The 25117-nt window shown below is 34.6% G+C and overlaps 1 pseudogene; it reads left to right on the top strand.

Annotated features, from left to right (window-relative positions):
• The window catches only part of LOC109265802 (NEDD8 ultimate buster 1-like), a 122821-nt pseudogene extending 98054 nt beyond the window's left edge, over window positions 1-24767 (top strand).
• The last annotated feature ends 350 nt before the right edge of the window (window positions 24768-25117 follow it).

Below are 25117 nucleotides of genomic sequence, written 5' to 3'. Positions count from 1 at the left end.
CCATAACCAAAGGACACACACACGCGCACACACACACACACACACACACACACACACACGCACACACACACATAAATAAAACCTGTGTTATACACTATATATATATATATATATATATATATATATATGTATATGTATATCAGTTTATGATAAGTACTCTTTTATCTCTAACTTATTTAGCTCAACACTGTGCTTCTGAAATTCATTTGAATTGTTGTTAATTCCTATATTTTACTCATTCTCATTAGCTTTTACCATCTGTTAGATGAATGTAATACATACATTTATTCATTCTACTCTTGATGGACATTTCAGTTTGAGACTATTGCAAATAGTCCTTCTTTGAACATTCTTATATATATCCTAAACTGAACAGATACATACAGTTATAACTGATATAGCTAATGTAAATATAATATACATATATATTAGGTATATAACTAGACTTAAAATTGCTGGGTTCATATATTCTTTTGACTAGATTTATAGTATTATTGCTTCATTTGTGACCATGACCAAAGCTGGAAGAAGAGACAGAAGAATGTGGAATCTTGTCATGCTCTGTAATGAGGATTTTACTGTAAGGCTACCTATTTCTTCTTAGAAATAGGTCCCATTGGTTTAAAGTCATTAGAAATGATATTAGGATCATACATGAGAAAGTGCGTGTGTGTGTGTGTGTGTGTGTGTGTGTGTGTGTGTGTGTGTGTCTGTAATTAGTTTTAGAATGTGAGAATAAGCCTTGCATAAATTTAATCTCTTCTGAATAACTTTCTTCTATATGTCCTCATATGTTGTATTTTATAATTTTTTTAACATTTTTATTAATTTTTGAGAGACAGAGCATGAGCAGAGGACGGGAGGAGAGAGAGGGAGACACAGAATCTGAAGCAGGCCCCAGGTTCTGAGCTGTCATCACAGAGCCTGAGGTGGGGCTTGAACTCACGGACCACGAGATCCTGACCTGAGCTGAAGTCGGACACTTAACCGACTGAGCCACCGAAGCACACCCTCATGTATTGTATTTCAGAACCTTTATTGTCATGTCCACATAAGTTAATTTCTAAGTCTCCTTTGTCACTATGCTACTAACATGCATAAGCATTATCATATCAGTGTTTGCATCAATGTTGGAGGGTAAATTAGGATGTAGGAACCATGTCTCTTCATTTAAAAATATGAGATATTATTTAGTAAAAGCCCAAACTAAATATTTCATTGAGTAATTTAAAATATTTCATAATTTAAATTTTAAAAGATGTGAAAAAATAATAAAAGCCAGCTTCCCTTCTTTACATTGTTTTTTTTGTTTTTTTGTCAGACATTCATTGTCATCTTAGTGATTGGAATCTTTTTTGTTTGCTTTTTTTCAGATTGATGTATCCCAAGTTTCTCCTTACCAGTATTTCCATTTAATTTGATACCTGAGATATTTTCTACATATAACAAATACTATCGTATTTTCCCTTGTGTCTCTGTTATCCAAAAGAATCCCTTCTTGACTCCATATTTGCTCTCTAGTTTCAACTTGAGTAATCCATATTTGGCCTCGCATCATCTCCCTTTTCTATCTTTAATGCATCCTCAACACTTTGACTTCCCTTAATTTCATTCTGTGGGACATAGTTTTATCCCTTGGTTTTTGTTCTAACATGGATATTTACAGCTCTGACTCCTTTATGTTCAAGACTGGACATTTTCTAAGGTTATCTCTTATGTTCCTTTCTTTTATGTACTTGCAAGCTGTCTCTTGACTCTCTCATCTGTTCTTAAAATTTAAATACTACATCAGCGTAGAGAATATAAAATTGCATTCCAATTTGAGTTCCAAAACACAAAGACTCAGATCTGTTGTTGATGTGAAATAAAACACTTCGTCAGGTACACAGATGATGGAAATAGTCTGTCCCACTGCAGTCAGGTGTAGTCATGGCATGTTAAGCACACTCATGTTTTGGTCAATTCTACTTGTAATAGTTGTAAGTTCAAGAGCTTTATAAACCAACTATGTTTGTGTTGTTTATCACCTGAATCATCCTAAGGAAATTAGGTTCTCCACCTGAATCCTATGTTTCTCATTGTGAAAATGGGGAAAATGACACCTATTATGTTGTGATGACTTATATATAATTGTGGTATTAGTAACATCTCCGAATAGAAGCAGCAAATTGCTCAAAGTCAGGTACAAGAATCATAAAAATACTTTCTTTCTCTCTTTCTCTACCAACTTCAAAAATGCAAAAACATACTTGAAGGCTGCCTGATAGTCCAGCGAGAAATCGGGGCTATATGGCTTTCACTTCCTCTAGGTCCTGTAGAATTTATTACTTTAAAAATGCAAGGACTAGGGCTGGACTTCAGGTATACAGTAGAATGAGCACAAAACTTATATGCAGGCTGTGGCTGTGACTTTAGACAAGGCACTGAGATGTACAACACTTCTTTCAGTATGAGTTGTCCCAAGGACATTGTGGTTTAAATACATTTCTGAGTACCAGGTTGCAGATTTATGTTTCTTTCTCATTGTTTAAAATGAGCTGATTTAAATCTTACAGCTTCTAAACTTGAGGGCACCATATTTATAAAATTGTTATATTGTGACAAATGTTTTAAAAGAGTAAAACCTCTTTTTTCTCCTTAAAAAAAAAATGGTAGCTTAGCTCTGACACATTACATGATTGCCTGCCTAAATATCTTTGTACTTCAGATTATAAACATTGTTTTATAGTATAAAATACTTAAAGGGAATTTAATAGAAATGCATTTTATTTGTTAGATAATTAGTCGGTTGCTTTTGAAAAGGAACAGTTCATTTCAGTATAAGGTAGCATCCAGACTATGAAGAAATGTTAAGCATTTGATAGCCTGCTTATTTTGCTTTTATTTTGCAAGTCTTTTGCATACTCATACGGGGCTTGTAATCTCTGACATTATCCAGGGAGCTGAACTATCATTTCTTGAAGCAAGATGGATGTTTACCCTGCTTGGGAGGCACTTAACATGGCAACAGCACAGGCAGTGTAAGTGACCTCTCTCTGGGTGGAAGCCTCGAGTGTATACATAGATTAAGGTGCTTCTCCAGAGAGTGATCACTGGGCAGGTTCTTATTAGTCAATTTATTCAGTTGATTAAAGATGACTAATCATATTGTATTTTGAAGAACTCTCTTAGTTATTAATTTGAGCCACAGAAAACAGGAGAGCCAGTTCACCTTAGCTACAGAAATTGTGTGCAGAGAATTAGACACTGCACGTTGCTACGCATGGGCACTGGTTAAGCGTGGGGAGGGAATATAAAGTTTCAGCTGTTATGTTCTGTCTAGGTGCAAGTGCAGATAAGCCTTTGAACTTTAAGGCATATAGAATCTGTAGTTAATTGATGGAAAATTTACCTTCTTCTCAAGGTGCATTTTGCAAAGTGATTGTAAAGGTGCTTGCTGAATGCAAAACAGATTTAATAGATAATTTGGATTGCATTGACTTTACACTCATTGTGATTTAAACGGAAACTTATGCTAGCAGGATTGGATTTTAACATTATATTGTTTTGTGAATGTATCCGTGGATTGTAACATTAAATTGTCTTATGAAAGGATCTGTAGATATTGATATAGAAGTGTTTATATTTTGCAAGAAAGGTTCGATGTGACATACTATGCTTAATTTGAAGTGCAGTTCTTTTTGATGATAAACTATTTGCATAGAAAATCATAATGTTATTAAGACAAATATTTTTAAACATAAAATTCTTTAAAAATAAGCTTTAATTCTGTCAAATTTCTGACAAAGTATGAGGCAAACCATTGTATCTCCAGAATGTCTTGTAGGCGTGGGGTTAGGGCCATTATCGACAGGGATGTTGTCCTAAGTCTGTGTTTTCATAGGGTACACACTTTTATTTTTTAAGAGATCCGTAAAAATATCTTATTTTAAAGTTATGTAATTATTTAAAGCATTAAGACAATGTAGGACACTAACCGAATGATATTTGAAAATCCCAATTTTAATGCTCAGAAGTAACAACAGATTGGGCATTAAGTCAACCAGGCATATTTTAATATACTGATCTAGATACACTAACAACTACTTTATGAAAACAGAATCAAATTATATATACTATATTCACTTTTAAAAATGATGAACAGAGATATGGGTTTGTGTAAGAAAGCCTCAGCATGTTGACTGCATGCCCGCTGCCTTCTCTGTCCTCTGCATCCCTTCAGATATATCGTTATGATGTGAGAAAAATCATGGGCACTGGTCTAGACTGGGAGGGAACAGTTGACACCAGAGGACAAAACCTAGTGACCAACTGTGAAAAGCCCTGAAGCAAGAATAAGACAGCATTTTCTAGAGATACTTTGGCCCTTAGGGATGTAAGAAAAAGAACCATTCTGGCCTGAGTGAATATCTGTGGAAGGACCTGCTGACATACTCCCAGTGATCCTAAGGCTGAGGACCAGGGTTCGCTCTCTTGACCTCTGCAACTGTTGCTGATGCAACTGTGCAGGTGACGAGAGAAAAGAACAGAGGCAACCCTTTCCACTATTGTTTAGGATTCTAAACATGTCAGTTCCAATGTGTGAACGTTTCCGTACTTGCCTTTTGATGCATATTATGAGAGTTTCTATAGGATATATATTTCAAGGTAAATTACAGAGGTTTCTAGTTGTCTTCCAGTATTAATCATCTCCTTTTTAAGGTAACATTGAATTTCTTCATGTTGCACTGGGCACATGGTTTCTCAAAATATAAGTATACTTTTGCCCAAGTTGTATTCATATGTGCCTAAGTACTGGCCAATAAAGATAAGATACTATAATATACTGGTTTGTCAAATTAGCCTCAGACAAATCAAAGATCTAACCCATGATTAAACTTTACCAGTAATTTAAAGTACTCAGATAATCGCAAGGTGTTATAAAAATTGGTCAAGGACTTACAATGAGCTTCCCAGGCTACTTCTAATTGTGTCCAACTTGTTCTATCCTGACTTCAATGTGAGGTATCAGGTGATGTGTGCAACAGCAAATCTTACACAGAAGAGAGTCATTTCAGTTATAAAACATTTCCATTTTATATTCAGTGAGTGATAGAGCTTCAGTGACATTTTCCAGGGAACCATTCCCCATAGATCCATAGATTTTGTTTGTTTCTTATAAACAATCCTAGACAACCTGCTAAGTATCTCCTGCTAAATGTGTCCCATACATACAGACTCTGCTGCCTGCAAATATCATTAGTTTGCTTGCCAGGAAGTCTGTGATTAACATGCCTAAAAGGACATTAAAACAGGTCACTGACTTCTTTCTTTCCTTTAAGGTGGATTGGATTCTTAACTCTTTCCTTCCCAGATGTATAAGCAGAAGCAGTCCCTAAATCCTAGGCAGTATCATTTGCATTAGAGAGGTTTCTTCTTCTTTCCTCATTCCAAGTAGAGTGTGGATGTAGTGGATGGAAATCCGCCAGACCTTTGCAATGGAAACTTTTTGCCAAGTAGACAAACAAGATGAAAAGAGTCTGCATCCCTGTAGAATTGCAGGGACATAGCAGTACCAGCATGCCAACTTCCAGCCTTTCTCAGTATCAGGGAAAATTAACTATCTGTTTAAACTCCTGTTATTTAATATGTTTTGAAACTCTCATATGACTCTAATGACAAAACTGAAAAAAATTAGAACCCAGCAGAATACTGCACATGACAGAACCTATACATGGCTTTGGAATAAGAGAAGAAGATAGGTTGGCAATCTGATGATGCTTGTTAAACAACGGAAGTCATATTATGACATTAAAAGTATTTATTTATTTTGAGAGAGAGAGAGAGAGGGAGGGAGGGAGGGAGGGAGAGAGAGAGAGAGAGAGAGAGAGAGAGAACAAGGGAGGGGCAGAGAGAAATAGAGAGGGAGAATCCTAAGCAGAGCCCAATGCGGGATTCGATCCCATGAACCATGAGATCATGACCTGAGCCAAATATGCTTAGCCAACTGAGCCACCCAAGTGCCCCTATTACATTTTTGGATAGAGTCACAAGCAGAACTAGGGGGAATAGTTGAAAATCAATAACAGCCTTAGTTGTCCATTTTTTTCTATTTCTAATCCTTCAAGAGAGAAGTACTCTATTAGAATTAGATGGTCAGTCTTTACATAGAGAGAGAATGAATGAAACCTTATTAAAGGAAACATAATTGGTGGCTAAATGTGTAGTTTGGAACCTTGGCAGATTGAAGAAATGGCTTTTTTACTCCAAGCCATATCCTTATATAGATTTTGGTTGTAACTCAGAAGACTTAGCAGTTAGTAAGATTAAATATTTCTGGCTTACATCCTGCTGGGTGTGGCTATGTTACTAAATTTTGCCAAAAAATGTAAGAAGATATAATTTGGGAAATTTGGGGGAACTGACCTTAAATGAAAGGGACATTAGAGTATCTTTTTTTTTTTCTAATTTTCTATTGGTTGAATGTTAATATAATTTCTCGAGCTCCAAAAACAATTTTAGAACCTGACTTGGTCTTAGGGATGGAAGCCAAATACGGTAGAGCAACATGAATGTATAAGCCTGACATTCTGACCAAATTGATGCCCTGGTTTTCCACACTTCTCGGATAAGGGAGAAGATCAAATTCTAATAAGGAACTTATATTATTTGAGTTGCTTCTGATACTCAAAATAAAACCCAACTAAGGAATATTTGTGAGAAACAAAGTGTTAAAGAAACATTTACAAAAAGAAGGTCAAGAAATATTAAGAGAAAATGACAAATAAACAGAAATACACATTCCATTTACATACATGGCAATTTTGTGTTGAAAACACTAAAGATAAGGTACAATAATAAACTGATAAAAGACAGTTTATCCTTCCCAAAATTAAAAGCCATATTCACCAAAGAATCCAGCTAAATATTTATGATCAGAATTATTTGAAATGCATGCTTCAGTTTATATTAGTATATTTGATTAGCTAATATAAACAATAAAAATCTAAAAGTCTGAGGGACAAATAAAATTGTAGGGAATTAAAAACAAAATGAAACTAGAAATTTGGGGAGACAATTAAGCACCCAAGTCAACTTTCACTCCGCTGGTGTCTGCTAAATCCTAGATAAGTTGAGTTTTTGTTTCTGTGGATGAAGAAAAAGTCTAGGGCTCACTCAAGTTCGAGAATATAATTGGAAACTAATAAAAACTTAGGATTCAATGGGATACACCCTGTGTAAATTAGTATAAAAAATAAATCTACAATACAATGATAAAAACTACACTTTTCCATTCTGATAGTACTGTATGGACTGATGCTAGAGATAAAATCCTCCTGGACATTTATAACCAGGAGCCCATCCTCACATGATTTTGTATTCTAAATCTATGCTACTTTTTGGTCAAAAATACCTAATAAGTGAATTTAAATGAACAGATTCCTGGGTTAGTAGTGCTTTAAATGACTGGTAGACTGAATGCATCAGTATCTATATATCTATATCTATATCTATATCTATATCTATATCTATATCTATATCTAGCTATATCATCTATATCTATCTATATCATCTGTATCTATATCTATATCACCTATATCTATATCTATCTATATAGATATAGGTGATATAGATATATAGATATTTTTTTTTTTTGAATTTTCAGTTCACTGTCAAAATCACAAAATCAACATGGAAACAAGACATGCTACAAGAAAGTTAACATAGATATTAGAGGGGCGCCTGGGTGGCTCAGTCGGTTGAGCCTCCGACTTCGGTTCAGGTCATGATCTCACGGTCTGTGAGTTCAAACCCCGTGTCGGGCTCTGGGCTGACAGCTCGAAGCCTGGAGCCTGCTTTAGATTCTGTGTCTCCCTCTCTCTCTCTCTGACCCTCCCCCATTCATGCTCTGTCTCTCTCTGTCTCAAAAATAAATAAAAATTAAAAAAAGTTAAAAAAACCATAGATATTAGATAGAAGAATGAGTCCCGTAAGATTTTAGTTATATAGAGTGTCCAATAAAGATTATAAAATAAGCATGTTCAAATGAACAAGAAACAAGAGATAACAATGAGTACAAAAAAACTTTTAAAACTTTTAGTTTAAAAAAAAATGTCATAGTAATCGAAATATAAAAGTCAATAGAAGAGTTAGAGAGCAGATGAAAGTCAGCATACGATAGAACTAAAACATGAAAGCAGTGCTAAGAAATTATCTAGAACACGTAATGATGCAACAGAGATAGGAAACAGTAAGACATTGAGTCACTGATGATAGAAAGAATGGAAAGTCCAATGCCTTTTAGCTTGATGTTACCTTAGAGGTAATACAAATAATGAGAAAGAAAGAAATGTGTATTCCGGCAATGACTGGAAGTTCTCTAAAATCTAAGGCACTGTAATTTTACCAAATAAGGCCCATGAACCTCAAACAGAATAAATTAAAAGAAAATCAAACTTGGACATACATAATAGTGAAACTTCAGAGAAACAAAGATAGATAAAGGGAACCAGAAAGAAAAGACTGATCACTTAGAAGAAGGGCAGACCCATGGGTAACTTCTCAGACATCAACAACAGCAGTTAAAAGTTAGTGGAATAACATTGTCAGTGTCCTCAGAAAACAACTGCAAAATAACCATACTCTGTTTATTTTTTTTTATTTTATTTTGATTTTTAGAAATTGCAGTTGGATTTTGCTAACCTCCATGGATAGGATCATAATGTTTAATTTCTTTGATTGGTGTATGCATTGAATCATATTGACGAATTTGTAAGGTTTTTCTCTTTTTGCTACATTGTAATAATCAATTTTCTAAAATTTAATTAGGACTTTTCCATAAGTCAGGTAGTATATAGTTTCCTTCTCATTTATTTCTTATATTCATTCTTTATCAAGTGTTAGAATTAAAGTAAATCCAATGTGTTTTTTAAATGTATTGAGCTTTTCTTTTTTGTTCCATGGGGTAAAGTAATATCTATGCATGCTTCAATAAGCGATAATTTTTCCAATACTTAGCCAGTTACAGTGAAGTAATTGTTCTTCAAATATATTTTCTTGCCCTCCTTTGTACCTACCCTATATGCATCCTTTACTCCAAACGTCCAAATTTATTTTAACGTAAGTTCATGACTAGACTGTGTGGGATGTCTTTCTTTAGTGTTAATGTCTTTATTTTGAAGAATCATTCCAAAGGCCATCTCCTTAATAGTAACTTCCCTAAACACCACATTCAGACACATGTATACTGTCTCCATCGCAATTCACATATCCCATTAGAGTACCCCAGTGGAGTTATTTGTTCAAACGTCTGCCCAGTCCTCTGAACAATTAGTTACACTATTAGATCCTCTGAGTTTTTGACTGAGAAAAACAGTAGGTAAATAGACAATCACTTCAGACACCACAAAGTCTAATGTATTTTTTCAGTACTGTGCTTCTCAGGTTTTGAAAATAAGAGATACAGAGAACTGAGAAGCATCCTTTTGATTAACAGAAGCTGACTACTTTTACAGAATTAACTTTTTAAAAAAAGTGGTTTTTTTTTAACATATATTTATTTTTGAGAGACAGAGCATGAGCAGGGGAGGGGCAGAAAGAGGGAGACACAGAATCAGAAGCAGGCTCTAGGCTCTGAGCTGTCAGCACAGAGCCCGACGCAGGGCTTGACCTCATGGACAGCGAAATCATGACCTGTGCCCAAGTCGGGCGCTCAACCGACTGAGCCACCCAGGTGCCCCTACAGAATTAACCTTTTTAAAAATTTCCCCATGTCAAGAAACACAACAATTAATGATGCCACGTGTCATATTTGTCTATTGCCAAAACTAAATATAGAGTTTGTACATAGTAAGCAAAAAAAAAAAAAAAGAAAAAAAATGGTGTTTGTGCCTGATGCATGTCTAGTCAGTAAGCACAAGTAGCACGGCAGAAAACTTTGAGGAAAAATAAGCACTATTAGAAATCAAAATGAGAAAATATTAGCCCCACAATCTTTCAAGGTGATCCTTCTTACATGTATATTAAGATGGATTTTTTTGCAAGATGAATTTAGAACTACTTTGCACATTTAAATTTGATTTTCCTAAAAGAGAGAAATTGCATTAGTGTGTTTTGTGTGTCTGTGTGTGTTGTGTATAAGAGAGATTAGACTTTTAGCATCATTGTATCATTGAAGATACTTTCGAACAAAAAGCAATGGCAATGAGTGAAGACTATGTTAATGTTGTACTTTACCGCAAGAAGTGAGCTTTTATCTATGTGCATTGCTAGATCCAACAATCTTCTTAAAATTATTTGGGATGTAAATCCGGGATTCTCCTATTGAAATCAATCCTCCAATCCTTGGAGCACATTGTAATTTACTTTTTTATACACATCTAGTTAAGTAGTGACTTAAATTTATAAAAATAAAATTATAAGTCAAGGTGAAAGTATTCTGAAAGTGACTTTCTATCATTTTCTACTGTGCCTCATTTTTGATCTTGAACACTATCAGGATAGTGCCAAAGCTTTAATTTAAAAGTTTGAGAAGCAGTTGGCAAAAAGCATTTTGAGCCTGAAGCAGTCATCAACACCTCAGGAAAATTTTGAACATCTCTGAAGTGTTTCTAAGGTATGATATAGGAACTCATATTATTTTCTCTTTTTTAAAATTTTTTTAATGTTTATTTATTTTTGAGAGACAGAGAGAGACAGCATGAGTTTGGGCGGGGCAGAGAAAGAGGGAGACATAGAACATGAAGCAGGCTCCAGACTCTGAGCTGTCAACACAGAGCCCAACGCGAGGCTCGAACTCACGAGCTGTGAGATCATGACCTGGGCAGAAGTCAGCTGCTTAACCAACTGAGCCACCCAGGAGCCTGAGGACTCATATTATTTTCATTCAAATTCAGAGGGATAAATACATTTCGTGAAGGGCCCACAAAATGTACTTTGGATATCCCAATAATACATCAGGCTCACTGGTTTAATAAGAGTTCTCAAAATTTGATCTTTGATCTCATAATTGTATTTCTGATTGTGACATATTTGTATCACACAAATGAGTCAGCAGTTTTATTTTTTAATTTAATTAATTTATTTAAGTTTATTTATTTATTTTGAGAGAAAGAGAGAGTGAGTACAGTGGAAAAAAGGCAGACAGAAAGACAGAGAGAGAGAATCCCAAGCATGCTCCCCGCTGTCAGTGCAGAGCCCCTATGCAGGGCTGGATATCAAGGACCACAGGATCATGACCTGAGTCGAAATCAAGAGTTGGATACTTGGGGCTCCTGGGTGGCTCAGTCACTTAAGCATCTGACTCTTGATTTTGGCTCAGGTCATGATCCAACAGTCTTGAGATCAAACCCCATGTTAGGCTCCAAGCTCAGCAAGGAGCCTGCTTGGAATTGTCTCTTCCTCTGCCCCTTCTCCCTCCCCCAAAATAAATACTCTTTAAAAAATTTAGATGCTTAACCAACTGAACCACCCAGGCACCCCAAGTCAGCAGTTTTATAGTGATCTTGAAAGAGTACACTCTCTCAAATGTCTAAATATAAAGACTTCTCATTTGAAAATATAAGTGGAAAAGAGTTGAATAAGTAAATAAGTATTTTGTATACTAGCTTTTGAGTTTTCTTGAAACTGGTAGTATATTTCTTATCAAAATCACATTATAACATCTAATCTTTATCTATCTACATATTAATTAGGAAACCAAAGTGTATACTAAGATGTTATGATGAGCAGTGGGTATTATATGTGAGTGATGAATCACTAAATTCTATTCCGGAAACCTATATTACACTACAGATGACTTAACTATAATTTAAATAAAAATTTGAAAAACAAGCATATAGTAATAAAGGAATCTGTTTTTTAAAGGCTGAAATCAAATCAATGTTTTCTTGCTTCACTTGATTAAAGAAGCAAAATCATTCTAAGCATAATATTTTTAGGCAACCACTCCTTTTATTTTAAGAATTAATGCATATTTTGTATTAAGTTGCAGCTCAAAGTACTTATTTTTCTGTTATTCTACACTAAATATGCCAGGATAGCATCAATAATTCTATAATACGTTGTAGGAAAAGCACCAACTCTGAATTCAAACATGTTGGTTTGAACTCAAGTTTTGCTGTTTACCTTTAGGATGATCAGGGAAAAATTACTTACTTTATTGGAATCTAATTTCTTTATTTTTAAATTGTAAATACTAATAGTAACAAGGGCTCACAAAAGACCGCAGGGGAACTAAGTATTGACCAGATTATGGTGCAACCCATCATCTAACTAAAAGTTAAAACGGATGGATACTAACCAGAGATCTTTTGCTATCAGATCAGGAACACACAACAAGTTCATATACTCTTCATTCAAATTTCTTATATTCATTTTGGAGAATCAGAGTCATTTAAGAATATTTCATCAGGTTTATTTTTTATTTTAAACTTAATCTTAACTCTTAGGTAGGTAAACCTAGCTTTTTTACTTGATTTTCTTAGAAGGTCAGTATTCTTGAGGTTTTTAAGTAATGAATACTCAAAACAATTACAGGTATGATTTATATGTTTTTATTTTAGTGTAAGGTAAACTTTGAGAAGGTTGATGTATTTAAGTGTCAAATGTTAATGTTTTAATTTCTTAAAATATGCAGAAGCAACCATTTTTACAGAGCATCTGAGGTTATAAATCAGCCCTGTACTATAAATGACAACTCTGTCTCCATTATCCACACAAGTATTAATTGTAAACTCCTAATTCCTTTTTTGTATTTGATGAACAAATATTTTAATATAGTAAGAATTTCTTATGCAAAATGTCTTTGGAAAACCAAATATGTTTTTGGTGGGCTTTTAATATTCTCAGAATATGTACTTAGGCTTTTTAAATGCTACAGTCATTCATGATTTTAATAATGTTTCTATGGTTTCCTTAACATACACAAGGTAAAACACTATTCTCTGTATTTTGTATGTAGCTTTTTCTTTGGTACATTTCATGAGTTTTAATGGAAAAACAATGTAAGCTTGAAAAATAATCACTTTATGCAAAAAAAAAAAAAAAAAGAAAAAACCCACAAACAAACAAACAAACAAAAGTAGGCAAGGAGGATATTCACCTTTAAAGATGAGAACTTAACATCTTACTTTATAGTTTATAGAATTTAATTAATTTGAGAAGTTGCTAATAAATACTATCCATGGTAACAGTCATATAACCAAATTATGAGATAGAAGCAAGAAAATAAAAGAATTCATATTATGAACAGTTATTATGTTACAAACAATTGACATTTAATCCTCACAGCAAATATATTTGGTAGATACTATCATTCCCACTTTAGGGATGATCTTTAGATTTAAGGATGTTAGAGATTTTCATGGCATATAAGAACCCCCTCTCAGAGTACGACAAAGCTCACGTCTAATATCTTTGCATCGTAAAGAAAGAAAAATCCAGATTAGTTAAATTCATAATCAGAATCACATTTTTAAAAAATTACCATCTTGTTCAAAGTAGGTAGGAAAGGTAGGCCCATGTAAACATTATGGGTGGAGCTATGGAGAGACTAGAAAACCCCTGAGTATTTATGGATGTGAATATTTCAGAGAATTTAAGTCATTACACATATATTTTTTTTCACTGAAACTTTGATGTTTTACTATGAATCTTGAGCCCGGGACCAATCCAGATATTGACAGAAGGGGTTTGAGCAAATCTAGATCACTCTTACCAATAAATAATACTTATTTTTACTTTGATTTATATTTGAGTTTGAAATTATGCTCACTTCATACCACAGTTGTCAAAACTGGATTCTATAAAATCTGTATCTGAGAGAGTATTTTGGTAGTGCTGTCTGCACAAGTAGGGCCTGCCTGATCATGTCATACTCACCATAAAATGCATTAGGCCCTGTTAACAGGCTGCCGTCAAATGCTTTCAAATTCTTCATTTCCATTTTCTTTCAGTGTGAGGCCAATCTAACCCTGTAAAAAAGAAAGAGAGAGCAATAGAGAGAGAGAGAAAGAGAAAGAAAGAAAGAAAGAAAGAAAGAAAGAAAGAAAGAAAGAAAGAAAGAAAAAGAAAGAAGGAAGAAAGAAAGAAATTTTATTTCCTCGAAGTTCTGGAGGCTAGAAGTCTGAGATTGAGGTGTCAGTGGAGTTGGTTTCTTCTGAGGCCCCTCTCCTTGGCTTGTGGATGGCCGCCTTCTACCCCTGTCCTTACATGGTCTTTCTCTCTGTGTCCTAATATCCTCTTTTAAAAATTAAAAAAAAATAATTGAAACATAGCTGACATATATCATTTCCAGGTATAGCATAGTGATTCAACAGTTATATATGTTAAGAAATATTCACCAAGATAAGTGTATTACATGGTTATTGACTATATTCCCTATGCTGTACTTTTCATGCCCACAGATCTCTTTAAATATGTATTTTATCTCACTCTTCAGACTTGTTGGAATAGTATGTATTTTCTTTTGATATTTGATATGTATAGCATATTTTTTTAACGTTTACTTATTTTTGAGAGGTGGGGGAGGGGCAGAGAGAGAGGGAGACACATCATCTGAAGCAGGCTGCAGGCTCTGAGCTGTCAGGACAGAGCCCGACGGGGGGCTGGAACCCTTGAACCATGAGATCATGACCCGAGCTGAAGTTGGAGGCTTAACCGATTGAGCCACCCAGGTGCCCCTGTATAGTGTACGTTTTTAACAGTCATATCACCACACTGATGGATTTCATCACTTGGGAGTTGTGGACACCTTTTGTTAAAACTGGATAGGACAGGCATCAAGGAAAGTAAATGTGGAGCTTTTCTGACACTGCCAGGTAATGGTATTGACAAAGATTGTCTAATTCAATAAGAATCACATGTCCAGGAGTAAAGTAAAAAAAAAAAAAGTGATAGGTGAAATGAACATAGTAATGGTAATATAGGAGAGTAAACATCCTATAAGAGGCAGTGAACACCAGGGAGTTCTAGCAGAATACCTGGATATCTAAGATTTGTTCTGTTCTGTTGTTGTCATTTGTTTGTTTTATTAGTCAGTGCCTAGTTACATATATGTATTATCTTAAATTTCTGAGTCATTTCTTTAGAAGGTATAGTGTTTTGACTTTATTTACTTCATATACATCTACATTTCTAGATTTGAAAGATGACCCCTCAAAAGTAATATCTGAAAATAAAGACAGAAGACTTTTGATAAATTAAAGCAGTACTAGATTGATTTGATGATAAAAATTACTTCAATTCTAAGCAATGTAGTTTACACTTTAGTAACTTTGAGGTGGTGGTGGGATATGGATGTAATGATTTTGTGGAGAAAAATGTAATTATTCCAGAGAAGAGTAATAAGTTAATTCTGGATAGATGAATTGTTTGACAAGAAAACAATTTGAGATGAATCTAGTATAACTTCAAGGCACTGAGGGCCTGGACCACATCTGGAAAAAAGGAATAGATGCAAGATATATTACAAAGTTAGCATTTCATGCCAGAAAAGATACGAGTAAATAATTTATGAACAAGCTGTGCATGTACTAAAATTGATAGAAGGCAGGTAATAAGTATAGTCACATCATTGTTTTACAGCTACACCTTGTATTTTCAAAGTCCATTTCTCATTCTCCTGTGTCCTTTCACTTGAATTATCTGACTTCTTTGCTAAGATGAAGTTTCATTTTTGATTCTAATATTTGTTGAAAGAAAATGCTTACCTATATTATATTTAAATTTTTTATAGTACCATTCATTAGTTGTGTGTTTCAGTATTTTAGCAATAATTGATCTTTTCAAATGAGAGATATAGATAATGATGGTAGGTAGGTAGGTAGAAACAGAAATACCCAGTTACAGAGGAGAAGAGAGAAAAAAACCCTATTAAAAAGACTTGGCATTCAAATCTTAGTAGCAATTACTTGAAGGCATTCATAGAATGGGTTTTAATAAATATTTTCAATTTATTTAAAATATCAGAATGGGAGACATGTTAACAGTCTCAATGTTTAGACATGTGCTAATTATTTAACTAATCATCATTTCCTCTTTGTGAAGTTTAGTTAATTTAAAATAATTAGATCACCATGTCCATTTCACATTTTGAGCCTTCCTAGAATAAGCAATGAAATGGCAAATGAAATTGAAAAATGATGGCGCCTCAGCTCTTTTTGAAAAATAAATATACAACCAGAGCATGTAAAGCCACTGTCACTTCATATAGTAGCAATCTAGGCTAAAATGAAGATGAAACAGCTTTCCTGGCTGAAATGAAGATATCAACTGCATTAAATTAGATTTTTTTGGTACTTAAGTGAAAGACAGTTTTTCCAGTATCTGAATTACCTGCCTTAAATCACTTCATAAATTGGACTAAACAGTATTGAGTTTGAGGGTTGTTTTTCTATTCCCTTCTGTTGACACAAAGTTCAGTGCTCCATTTCTTCTTTAACTATGAGAGAAGCTGTAATAACAGAGACTATAGAAGTAATGTAGAAATGAAATGTTTCAAATTGCATTTGTGTCCCCAATGTCTACTTTAGACTTGTCCCAAGAAAAGCACACATTTTGAAGTAGTTTTAGAGGGCCCTTCTTTTGAATGGATAATAATTTATTTCATGAGGTACACATTTTCTCTTTTGAAAACAAGAGGAAAATAATTTCCTCTTTGTTCACTTTTCAGTGTAATTGTGTAGAGAATATTGGTACTTCTACTGATGACCTCAATTTCCACAATGTTAGAATAGATAGTTTAATTGCAAGTACTTACATATATACTCTTACTGTTAATCTTCTTAATATTACCATGGTGATGGTCCTCTGAATCCAAGTTTATTGATATGTACGTAAATAGGGAGGTGAAAAGAAATTTCTACCCCAACTCCTCCCATTATGCTATCATTACATAGACATGGGAAAACTGTTGTAAATACGCTCATGATACAAAGATAAATACATTTATGAAAATGAGAACATGGCAGGCAGTAGTAGTGGGGGAATAATTTAATATTCATGTTATCCTTTAAATAATATTGGAAAATCAAAAAAGAAATTCTTAATAAATGTATTCTGAATAATAACAGGAACCTCAAATTTCTATTATTTATGTATTATTAAATCAGTTGTAAACTTTTAATAAAAATTATTTCAAGGGGGATTGAGTGAGATATTACTTTAATCTAGTCATGTCATAAGATCTAAAATACTGTTTCATTAACCTCAACACTGTACTTTCAGAACCTACTAAACTACTGAAAACATATAAGTAGAAGTTTCTCAATTAATGCCTATTGAATTGAGTTTATGGTAAAAAGGTTGTTAGTGAAATTGAAGAGTGATTACCAAACTCTTTTTACCAAACATTAGTTGTTTACCGAACATTTTTTTAATTTTGGCTCTGCATACTGATACCAACTTTACAACCCCATAAATTATATACCTGATTATTTAAAAAACAAATATTTTTATTCAATTTAAAATTAACTCTAGGTTTTAAAAGATTTAACAGCTTGGTCTTAAGCCAGATATATATTTTTCCCTTACATTAGAATTTTCCAAAGTAAAACCAAGATACCTGAACATCCAACTGTATCTTTATTGGATTTAAGTAGTACTTAAATCGATAACATTCTAGTTTAAAAGAGGCTACTTCACTTTCCAGGCATTTAATTGAAGCTACATTCCATTAGTTAGAATAATCTAAACTTGACTTCATCTACTAAGACATTTGGATCGTTTTATCAGATCCTTCCCTTGTGAAGATTGTTGATTTACTTGTTCCTTATAGATCACACTTTACTCCCAGAATATCCAACACTTAGTCATTATATGTTTAATTATAAAATACATAAGACAATGAAAAATTTTCTTAGCCTCATTAATGGGTATATGTAAATTCTCACACATGTAATTTTTGTCTGAGATTGTAAACATTCTTATTCCCCAAATCCCATCTTTAGTCCTGTGTTGTCTCATAGCACACACTGTCCCGTGATGATTTTTCCAATAACAACAATGGCAGTAATGGCAGTTACTATTTATAAAACAATGGCTATGTGTAAGGCACTGCTTAGGACTCAACATTATTATGTTTAAATTGATTGTCATTAGGTATTATGGACCGTTAGTTGTTTTAAGATAAAATTACATATTTATTTTTGTAGTTTTAAGATAAAACTACATATACATATTTATGAAATCATATTTAGGATGAACAGATTAGCATTACAAACAAATAAAATAAAATGCGACCATCTGGAAACAGCCATGGTAGAGCTGTGTTTTGTTTTGTGTTTTTTTTAATTTTAAATTTTATTTGAGCATGTAGTGTATGTAGTGGCCTTCTTTTTACCACTTGGGCCAGTACTTTTTCTCCAGGCTCTGTCTATTCTTAGGTATCATTATTTTTCCTATTTTTACAATCAAGGGGAGAAAATAGAAACTTATTAGCTTATTCTTTTGAATGTTTTGAAGCAAAATCTTTTACATATGTAGATTACTGGCCATTTGTATTATTTTCCCCTAATTTTCTATTTCTTTCTCCTGTTAGATATGTTGCCATTGTCATGGCTACATATGTTTGGGTTTTCCAATGATATATTGAAAAAAAAAAAACATTGTCTTAGTGTCCCAAAAACATTAACATAAATAGGTATTTATTGAATAGTATTCATGTGTCTGACACTGTTCAAGAGATAAGGGATAAAACAGCCTGCATAATACATATGGCCCCTCCAAATATGGGACTCATAGGCTAAGGGGAAGTGACATTATATATTTATAAATGGCATTACTACTCTGAAACAGTAGCCTCGAAACCAGAAACCAAAGTAATTCTAGGAGGATATAGTTCCAAAGTATTTGACAATTTTCTTTGTTCAGTCTTAGAAAGGTCTTTTCAGCAAATTTTCCAGAGTTTATTTATAATTGCTGATATAGTTTATTTTCCTAAATTTGGCCTCCCTAGTGAGGAAACATTATGTTGATATTTTAATGAAAGAACAAATTACACACCTGCTCCCCCTTCTCCTCATCCTCCTACCCAAGTGTATATTTGAAAAGAAGACAAAAGCATATGTATGCATCCCTGTTATAGCTATTTGGAGAACTTGGCATAGGACTACATCAATTTCCCAATATTTCACTCCAGGATTAGTTTCATAAGGTTTCCATAACAAATTACCACAAGCTGGGTAGCTTAAAACAGCAGAAATCTCTTCTTGCAGAGTACTAGCTGCTAGTAATCTGAAATCAAGATGTCTGCAGGACCATGTCCTCTGTGAAGGCTGTAAGGAAGAATTCTTTCTTGCCTCTTCCTAGTGAATGGTGATGGCCAGCAATCCTTGGTGTTCCTCAAGTATAGCCGCATCACTCCAATTGTTGTCTTCATCTTCACATAATCCTCTTACTTCCATATCTCTGTGTCTCTCCAAATCTCCCTCTCCCTATGAAGACACAGTCATTGGATTCAGAGCCCATCTGAATGTAGTATGACTTCATTTAGCTTGCTTACATCTGCTCAGATCACATTTACAAATAACGTCACCTTCACAGGTTCTGGTGGACATGAATTTTGGAGGGCACACTATTCAGCTCAGTAATGAAACCACTCAGTCACAAGCAGAACTAGATAACTGTGACTTCTAGTTGGATAAGGACGTAAGAACCCCATAAAACCAAGAGAAAGCTGCTAAATTCTGCATAATTTCCTCTCAGTAACTTCATTTAGAATAAATATTTCTTGTCTTTGGTAAGGAGTGAAAAAGGGAGAAATACAATAAACTTTTGGGGAAAAAAAAGAATCCATTCAGAGGAATTGATAATACAGTCAATTAAAGAAAAATCTAGTGTCTTTGAAAATAATTTTAAGGTGGTATAAGGCCCACAGAATCAAATCTTTCTGGTTGTGTTAACAGATAAATTGTAGTTGAATCCAGTGTCCATGCTCAAAACCAAACTAAGAACTTCTGTAAAGGGGCATATAAGTGGCTCAGGCAGACTCTGGCCGTGATCTCACAGTTCATGAGTTGGAGCCGAGTCGGGCTCTGTGCTGACAGCTCAGAGCCTGGGGCCTGCTTCAGATTCTGTGTGTCCCCCCTCCTCTTCCTCTCCCTGCTCCCTGGCTCGTGCTCTGTGTCTCTCAAAAAATAAATAAACAATTTTTTTTTAAAAGAGCTTCTGTAAAAATTAAGGGACTTTTCTTGATGGGGGGGAGAAAGGAATTCTCTAACCCTATCCCACCATTTTATAGGTAATGGAGTTTCAAAGAAATTTCTGCACTTCTCAAACTAACCCCTGAGTCCCCAGTTTACCACCTATTGGCACAGTGGCTTTGGGCAAGTTGTTTTATCCATGACTGTGCTTTCTATTGTGAGTCTCCATGCATCCCAGCCTTCATTAAAGCATACTCCGTAGTTCGATCTCTGATCGTTTCTGAAGACCATTAGCCATAAAACTCTTAGTTGTCACCTGAACAACAGTAACTGAATGCCCCAGCAGCACTTTAAATTTAATACCATCTATTCCGTAAATTTCATCTTTTTAGCCTGAATCCACATCCTCTCATGTCTCCTAAGGTAATGGCATGCTTTCCTTTAAAGCTTAAAGACGTCAGGTCCAACGAACCCATCCCATCAATTTCTTGACAATATCTTTTGATTATATTATTAACAGTTTTGATATTGAAGTATCTAGCATTTAATGAACACTTTCTACATGTCAATAGCTATTTTAAGCAATATTGCATATATATGTGTATGTGTATATTTGTACTATGTATGTGTTGTATATGAGAATTATTTAACTCTCAAAAAAACCTTATGAAATAGAAGCTATTAGTCAACATATTCTAATGATTATTTCATATTCTAGATGAAATATATTCTAGGTGAAACATGTTCTACTGAAACATATTCTAGATGAAAAAAATAATACATACAAAGTCTAGTTTATCTACTCAAGATATACATCTAGTTAGTGAAAAAAAAAAAGATTCAAATTCAGGCAGGACCTATTTAGAGCTGGAAAACCAAGTAAATACTCCTCATATTATTATTACAATTTATTGCTCTTTATTCATTTTTACTTATTCTGAAATTTTATCAAATGAATCACCTATCAGTTTCTGCATTAAACATACATTTTCTTTTGTGATTTTATTCATGTTTCTTTCATTTTCATGAGATTGTCCTCCACTGCATTGACATAAATGTTTCCTTTATCCATAAATTTTAATTAACTCAATCCTTTCCCCTTTTAACTCAATGCTGTCCCCTTTCCCGGGAAGTTATAACTTTTATTGTGAACTCATAACATCTGTTATAGTATATTATATTAATTTGCATTATAATAACTAAACTGTTGAAGTTACTAAGTAGTATATGTTCCAAGTACAATGCTTAGCCTTCTACATATATGTCAAACTGTATATTATTTAATTTTCAAACTGTATACCAGGTACTATAATTATTTCTACTTTATAGACAATAAAACTAAAGTTTAGAGTTAAAATAATTTGCCCAACCTCACATTAGGAGTAGAGTCAGGATTTTAAGAGAGAGTTCAGTGTGATCAACTATAACATATTGTGTTTACATGGGAAATGCATGGCCATTGTCCAGAAATTTGAATTCTTTTATGGGAGATATGACAAAGTCTTATAAGTAAAATAAACATGAGTAAAATAAAGTTTCTTTTTTTTTTTTTTTTTTTAATTTTTTTTTTCAACTTTTTTTTTTATTTATTTTTGGGACAGAGAGAGACAGAGCATGAACGGGGGAGGGGCAGAGAGAGAGGGAGACACAGAATCGGAAACAGGCTCCAGGCTCCGAGCCGTCAGCACAGAGCCTGACGCGGGGCTCGAACTCATGGACCGCGAGATCGTGACCTGGCTGAAGTCGGACGCTTAACCGACTGCGCCACCCAGGCGCCCCTAAAATAAAGTTTCAATAAAGTCCAAATTAATTTATCATTCAAACTGAGACACTTTGGAAAACAAAGTTATGCCATTGATAATCATGTCAAGTCAACATGTTTATATCCAGATTTGGATTCAGAGTCACCCTGAATAAATGGAACTATAAAGTAGTTCATTGTCAATACATGAAAGTTAGACTTCCTGCATGCAAATCATTCTTGCACCAGTTTCTGAACCTGTACAGAAAGAAGCAGAATATGTTTCCAAATGTCTCAGATTGCCCAGACCCCTCCATCCAACAGGGATATTTTGGCCTATTCAGAGTTTCTAAGCTTCTATACCTTGGAGACACCTTAGTTAATGTGACTCATTTTTTAGTGAATCTAGAGAAAAACCTTTTATTCACTGTTATTACAAATTTACATTTTACCTTATCAATCTGTCTTATCCACATTTTGGCACAGAGTTTCTAGGATTAAACGCATGCTTTGTCCTTGTTCCTTGCCAAGTTCCTGTTATTACCCCTTATATTTAGAGACCTAACCTGAAACTTTTACCAGTATGATGAGCATACTCTCTCTCTTTCATTGACCAGAGCTTGTTCTCATATTTAGGCTCCTAGATTGGATCTTGTTGATATTGACAAGTCAATTATCAATCCATCTTATTGAGTGTTCACTCATTTGAGAAATAACATTTAGTGCTCAGCTTAACACTCAGAGATCTGCTGATACAAAAGCAAACAAGATGGAACCCCTACTAACAAGGAGCTATTCCAATCAAGTGGTAAAGACAATAGATACTAAAGTTAACAGCTTCCTCTACCAAACCTCACCTACAAGGCTCTACTTTGAGAGAAAACATTTGCAGTTGGGTCACTTTACTTTGTACCCATATTGCCCTGCTGGACATATTTCATATTGTTCATATATGCTTGCTCCCTGCTACCATGGCAATTTAATTATGCTCCACTACTTTGAGAGAAGCTTAACAGATAGGACTGTATACTTAGTAAGGAATGGTTGAATCCCAAGTACATAGAAGTTAAAGGACAACTTTTTTTTTTTTCTTTCTGATGGTTTTGTATTGCCCATATAAAAGCAAACATATGTCCTCAAATATGAAAAACCACCACAATGTAAACATAGTCAAGAATCTTATTGGCGGAAATTAGAAAATCGTATGTGAACATCTTTAATCCTGGATTTACAGCTTTCACAGTTAACTTCCTAACTTTCATAAATATCATTCTCCAAATAGGTAAAATCACTGTATTTTATTTTTTTAAGGTAATGAGACACAAATGCAAAAGTGAATGGAACATCTGTTCCATATAGGCACTGGCATATAATCAAAGTACATTGAACACGGGGGGGTCCTCATGTGTCATGAAAACAAACCACGGCTGCCTCTGCATCCAGGTACTTCGTGGGTTGCTGCAGAAGCCCTGATGGTGCAGGGTGGCACGGAATTCAAGCAAACATGACCTAGTTTTTAAGGGAAGACAGAGTGCAACTTTTGGGATCTTTGTATACAGTTGAAAATGAAGAAGTTGTTTTGGCATTGAAGGACCTTGCTAAGGACTCTGACAAGCTAATAGGTTGCAAAAGTAAAGCAGGAAAGCTAACAGAAGAAGTATGTTACAAAGCAATTGAGCATGAAACAAGAAATGAAAATTATAAGACAATAGGAATTGCCACAGTTGAGTATTTTCACCTCCAAGACTAAGAAAAGGTAAAAAAACAAAACAACAACAAAAAAAACACTTGTTGGAGGACTGGTTGTATATTAAAAGCAGAGAACTGAAGTCTAACAGAGCTGAAACCTTTGGCTTTCAATAAAACTATATCAAAATTGTCATAAATGAGAAAGAACTTCAATTAGGAGAAACACTTAAAGAACGAGTAGTAACACAATGTAAAAACTATAGTGCTCTAACTAAAGCAGTCTGAAGAGGATGTGAGATAAACTTCAGGTTGGAGAAGAAGAGAAAAATAAAGCCAAAATAAAAGAATAAGAAGAATTTGGAGGATTTATAGACTATGAAGATTATCAGAGAGGGTTGAATAGGTGGTAAATCCAGAAACAACATGCAACTAACCAGACAGGCAGAGCAACCAGAATTCCTCCATCAGAAAGAAAAGCCCTTATTTTACCTATGGGATATCATCAGTAGGGCAGAGCTTTCCTGAAAAGAAAATAATATGGAATAGTCTTGCTGTGTCTGTTGGACACTGACACATTTTCTGAGTGTTGCAGAGAACTGAATAACTATGCAGTGCTCCAGCTGGATACAGCATGGAGCTACTTCTGCTTGGAACAACTGGGATGCTTTGAAATTGCAGGAAAAAAACCTAAAGTTATCCTAGAACTCCTTTAAAATTGCTGTGATGAAAAACTATCAGAGACTGAACCACATAACGGAAATTGTGGGAAAGAGAAGGTACTGTTTTTAAGACTTACTTGCTTCTAGGTGTCTGAAATTATCATGATGGAAATGGTGAAGAACCTTGTGAGTATCTCAATAGGGCACATCAACACTTTAAACAGTCCTGTATTGATCTGTCACAAGGTCACAATTTGTTGCAGTTGGGATTTGCTGCTGAGGAAGCCTGGCTTGGACTAGGCATGTGACAAGCACATGGATCGGGTAGCCACCCACACTAGCAACAAAAGAGAGGACTTGTCCCAAATAAGAAAAGAGGAAAAAGAAGAAAAGACATTAACTGGAGAAAATACTCTTTGAAAGGAATGGGCTACCTTACTACTGTAGCCAAGCATGGCTCTCTATCAGGCCCTGAGGACTGCTGTCAGCAATCACCAGGTGTGTTGGTTAAATGATTCAGATCCTGATACCAACAACCGTCAAGAAAGCCTTCTGTAAGGGGTGCCTGGGTGGATCAGTCGGTTGAGCGTCCAACTTTGGCTCAGATCATGATCTCATGGTCTGCGAGTTTGAGCCCCGCATCAGGCTCTGTCAGAGCCTGGAGCCCGTTTCAGATTCTGTGTCTCCCTCTCTCTCTGCCCCTCCCCTGCTCATGCTCTGTCTCTCTCTCTGTCAAAAATAGATAAACATTAAAAAAAAATTTAAGAAGCCTTCTGTAAAATATTAGCCAGTTGGTGCATATGGGCCTTGACATGGTAGCATCATTCTGAAATTCTAATTTTGACAGTTGTATCTTCAAGTCCAAAAATCTTCACAAAGAATTTTCCTTATTTCGGTTTCCATTTAAG

The sequence above is a fragment of the Panthera pardus genome, unplaced genomic scaffold (assembly GCF_024362965.1).
Source record: "Panthera pardus isolate Hobbes unplaced genomic scaffold, ASM2436296v1 HiC_scaffold_1, whole genome shotgun sequence".
In the NCBI taxonomy this organism is placed as follows: domain Eukaryota; kingdom Metazoa; phylum Chordata; class Mammalia; order Carnivora; family Felidae; genus Panthera; species Panthera pardus.
Note: the sequence above shows the minus strand (reverse complement) of the source record. Positions and strands in the feature narration are given on the sequence as shown.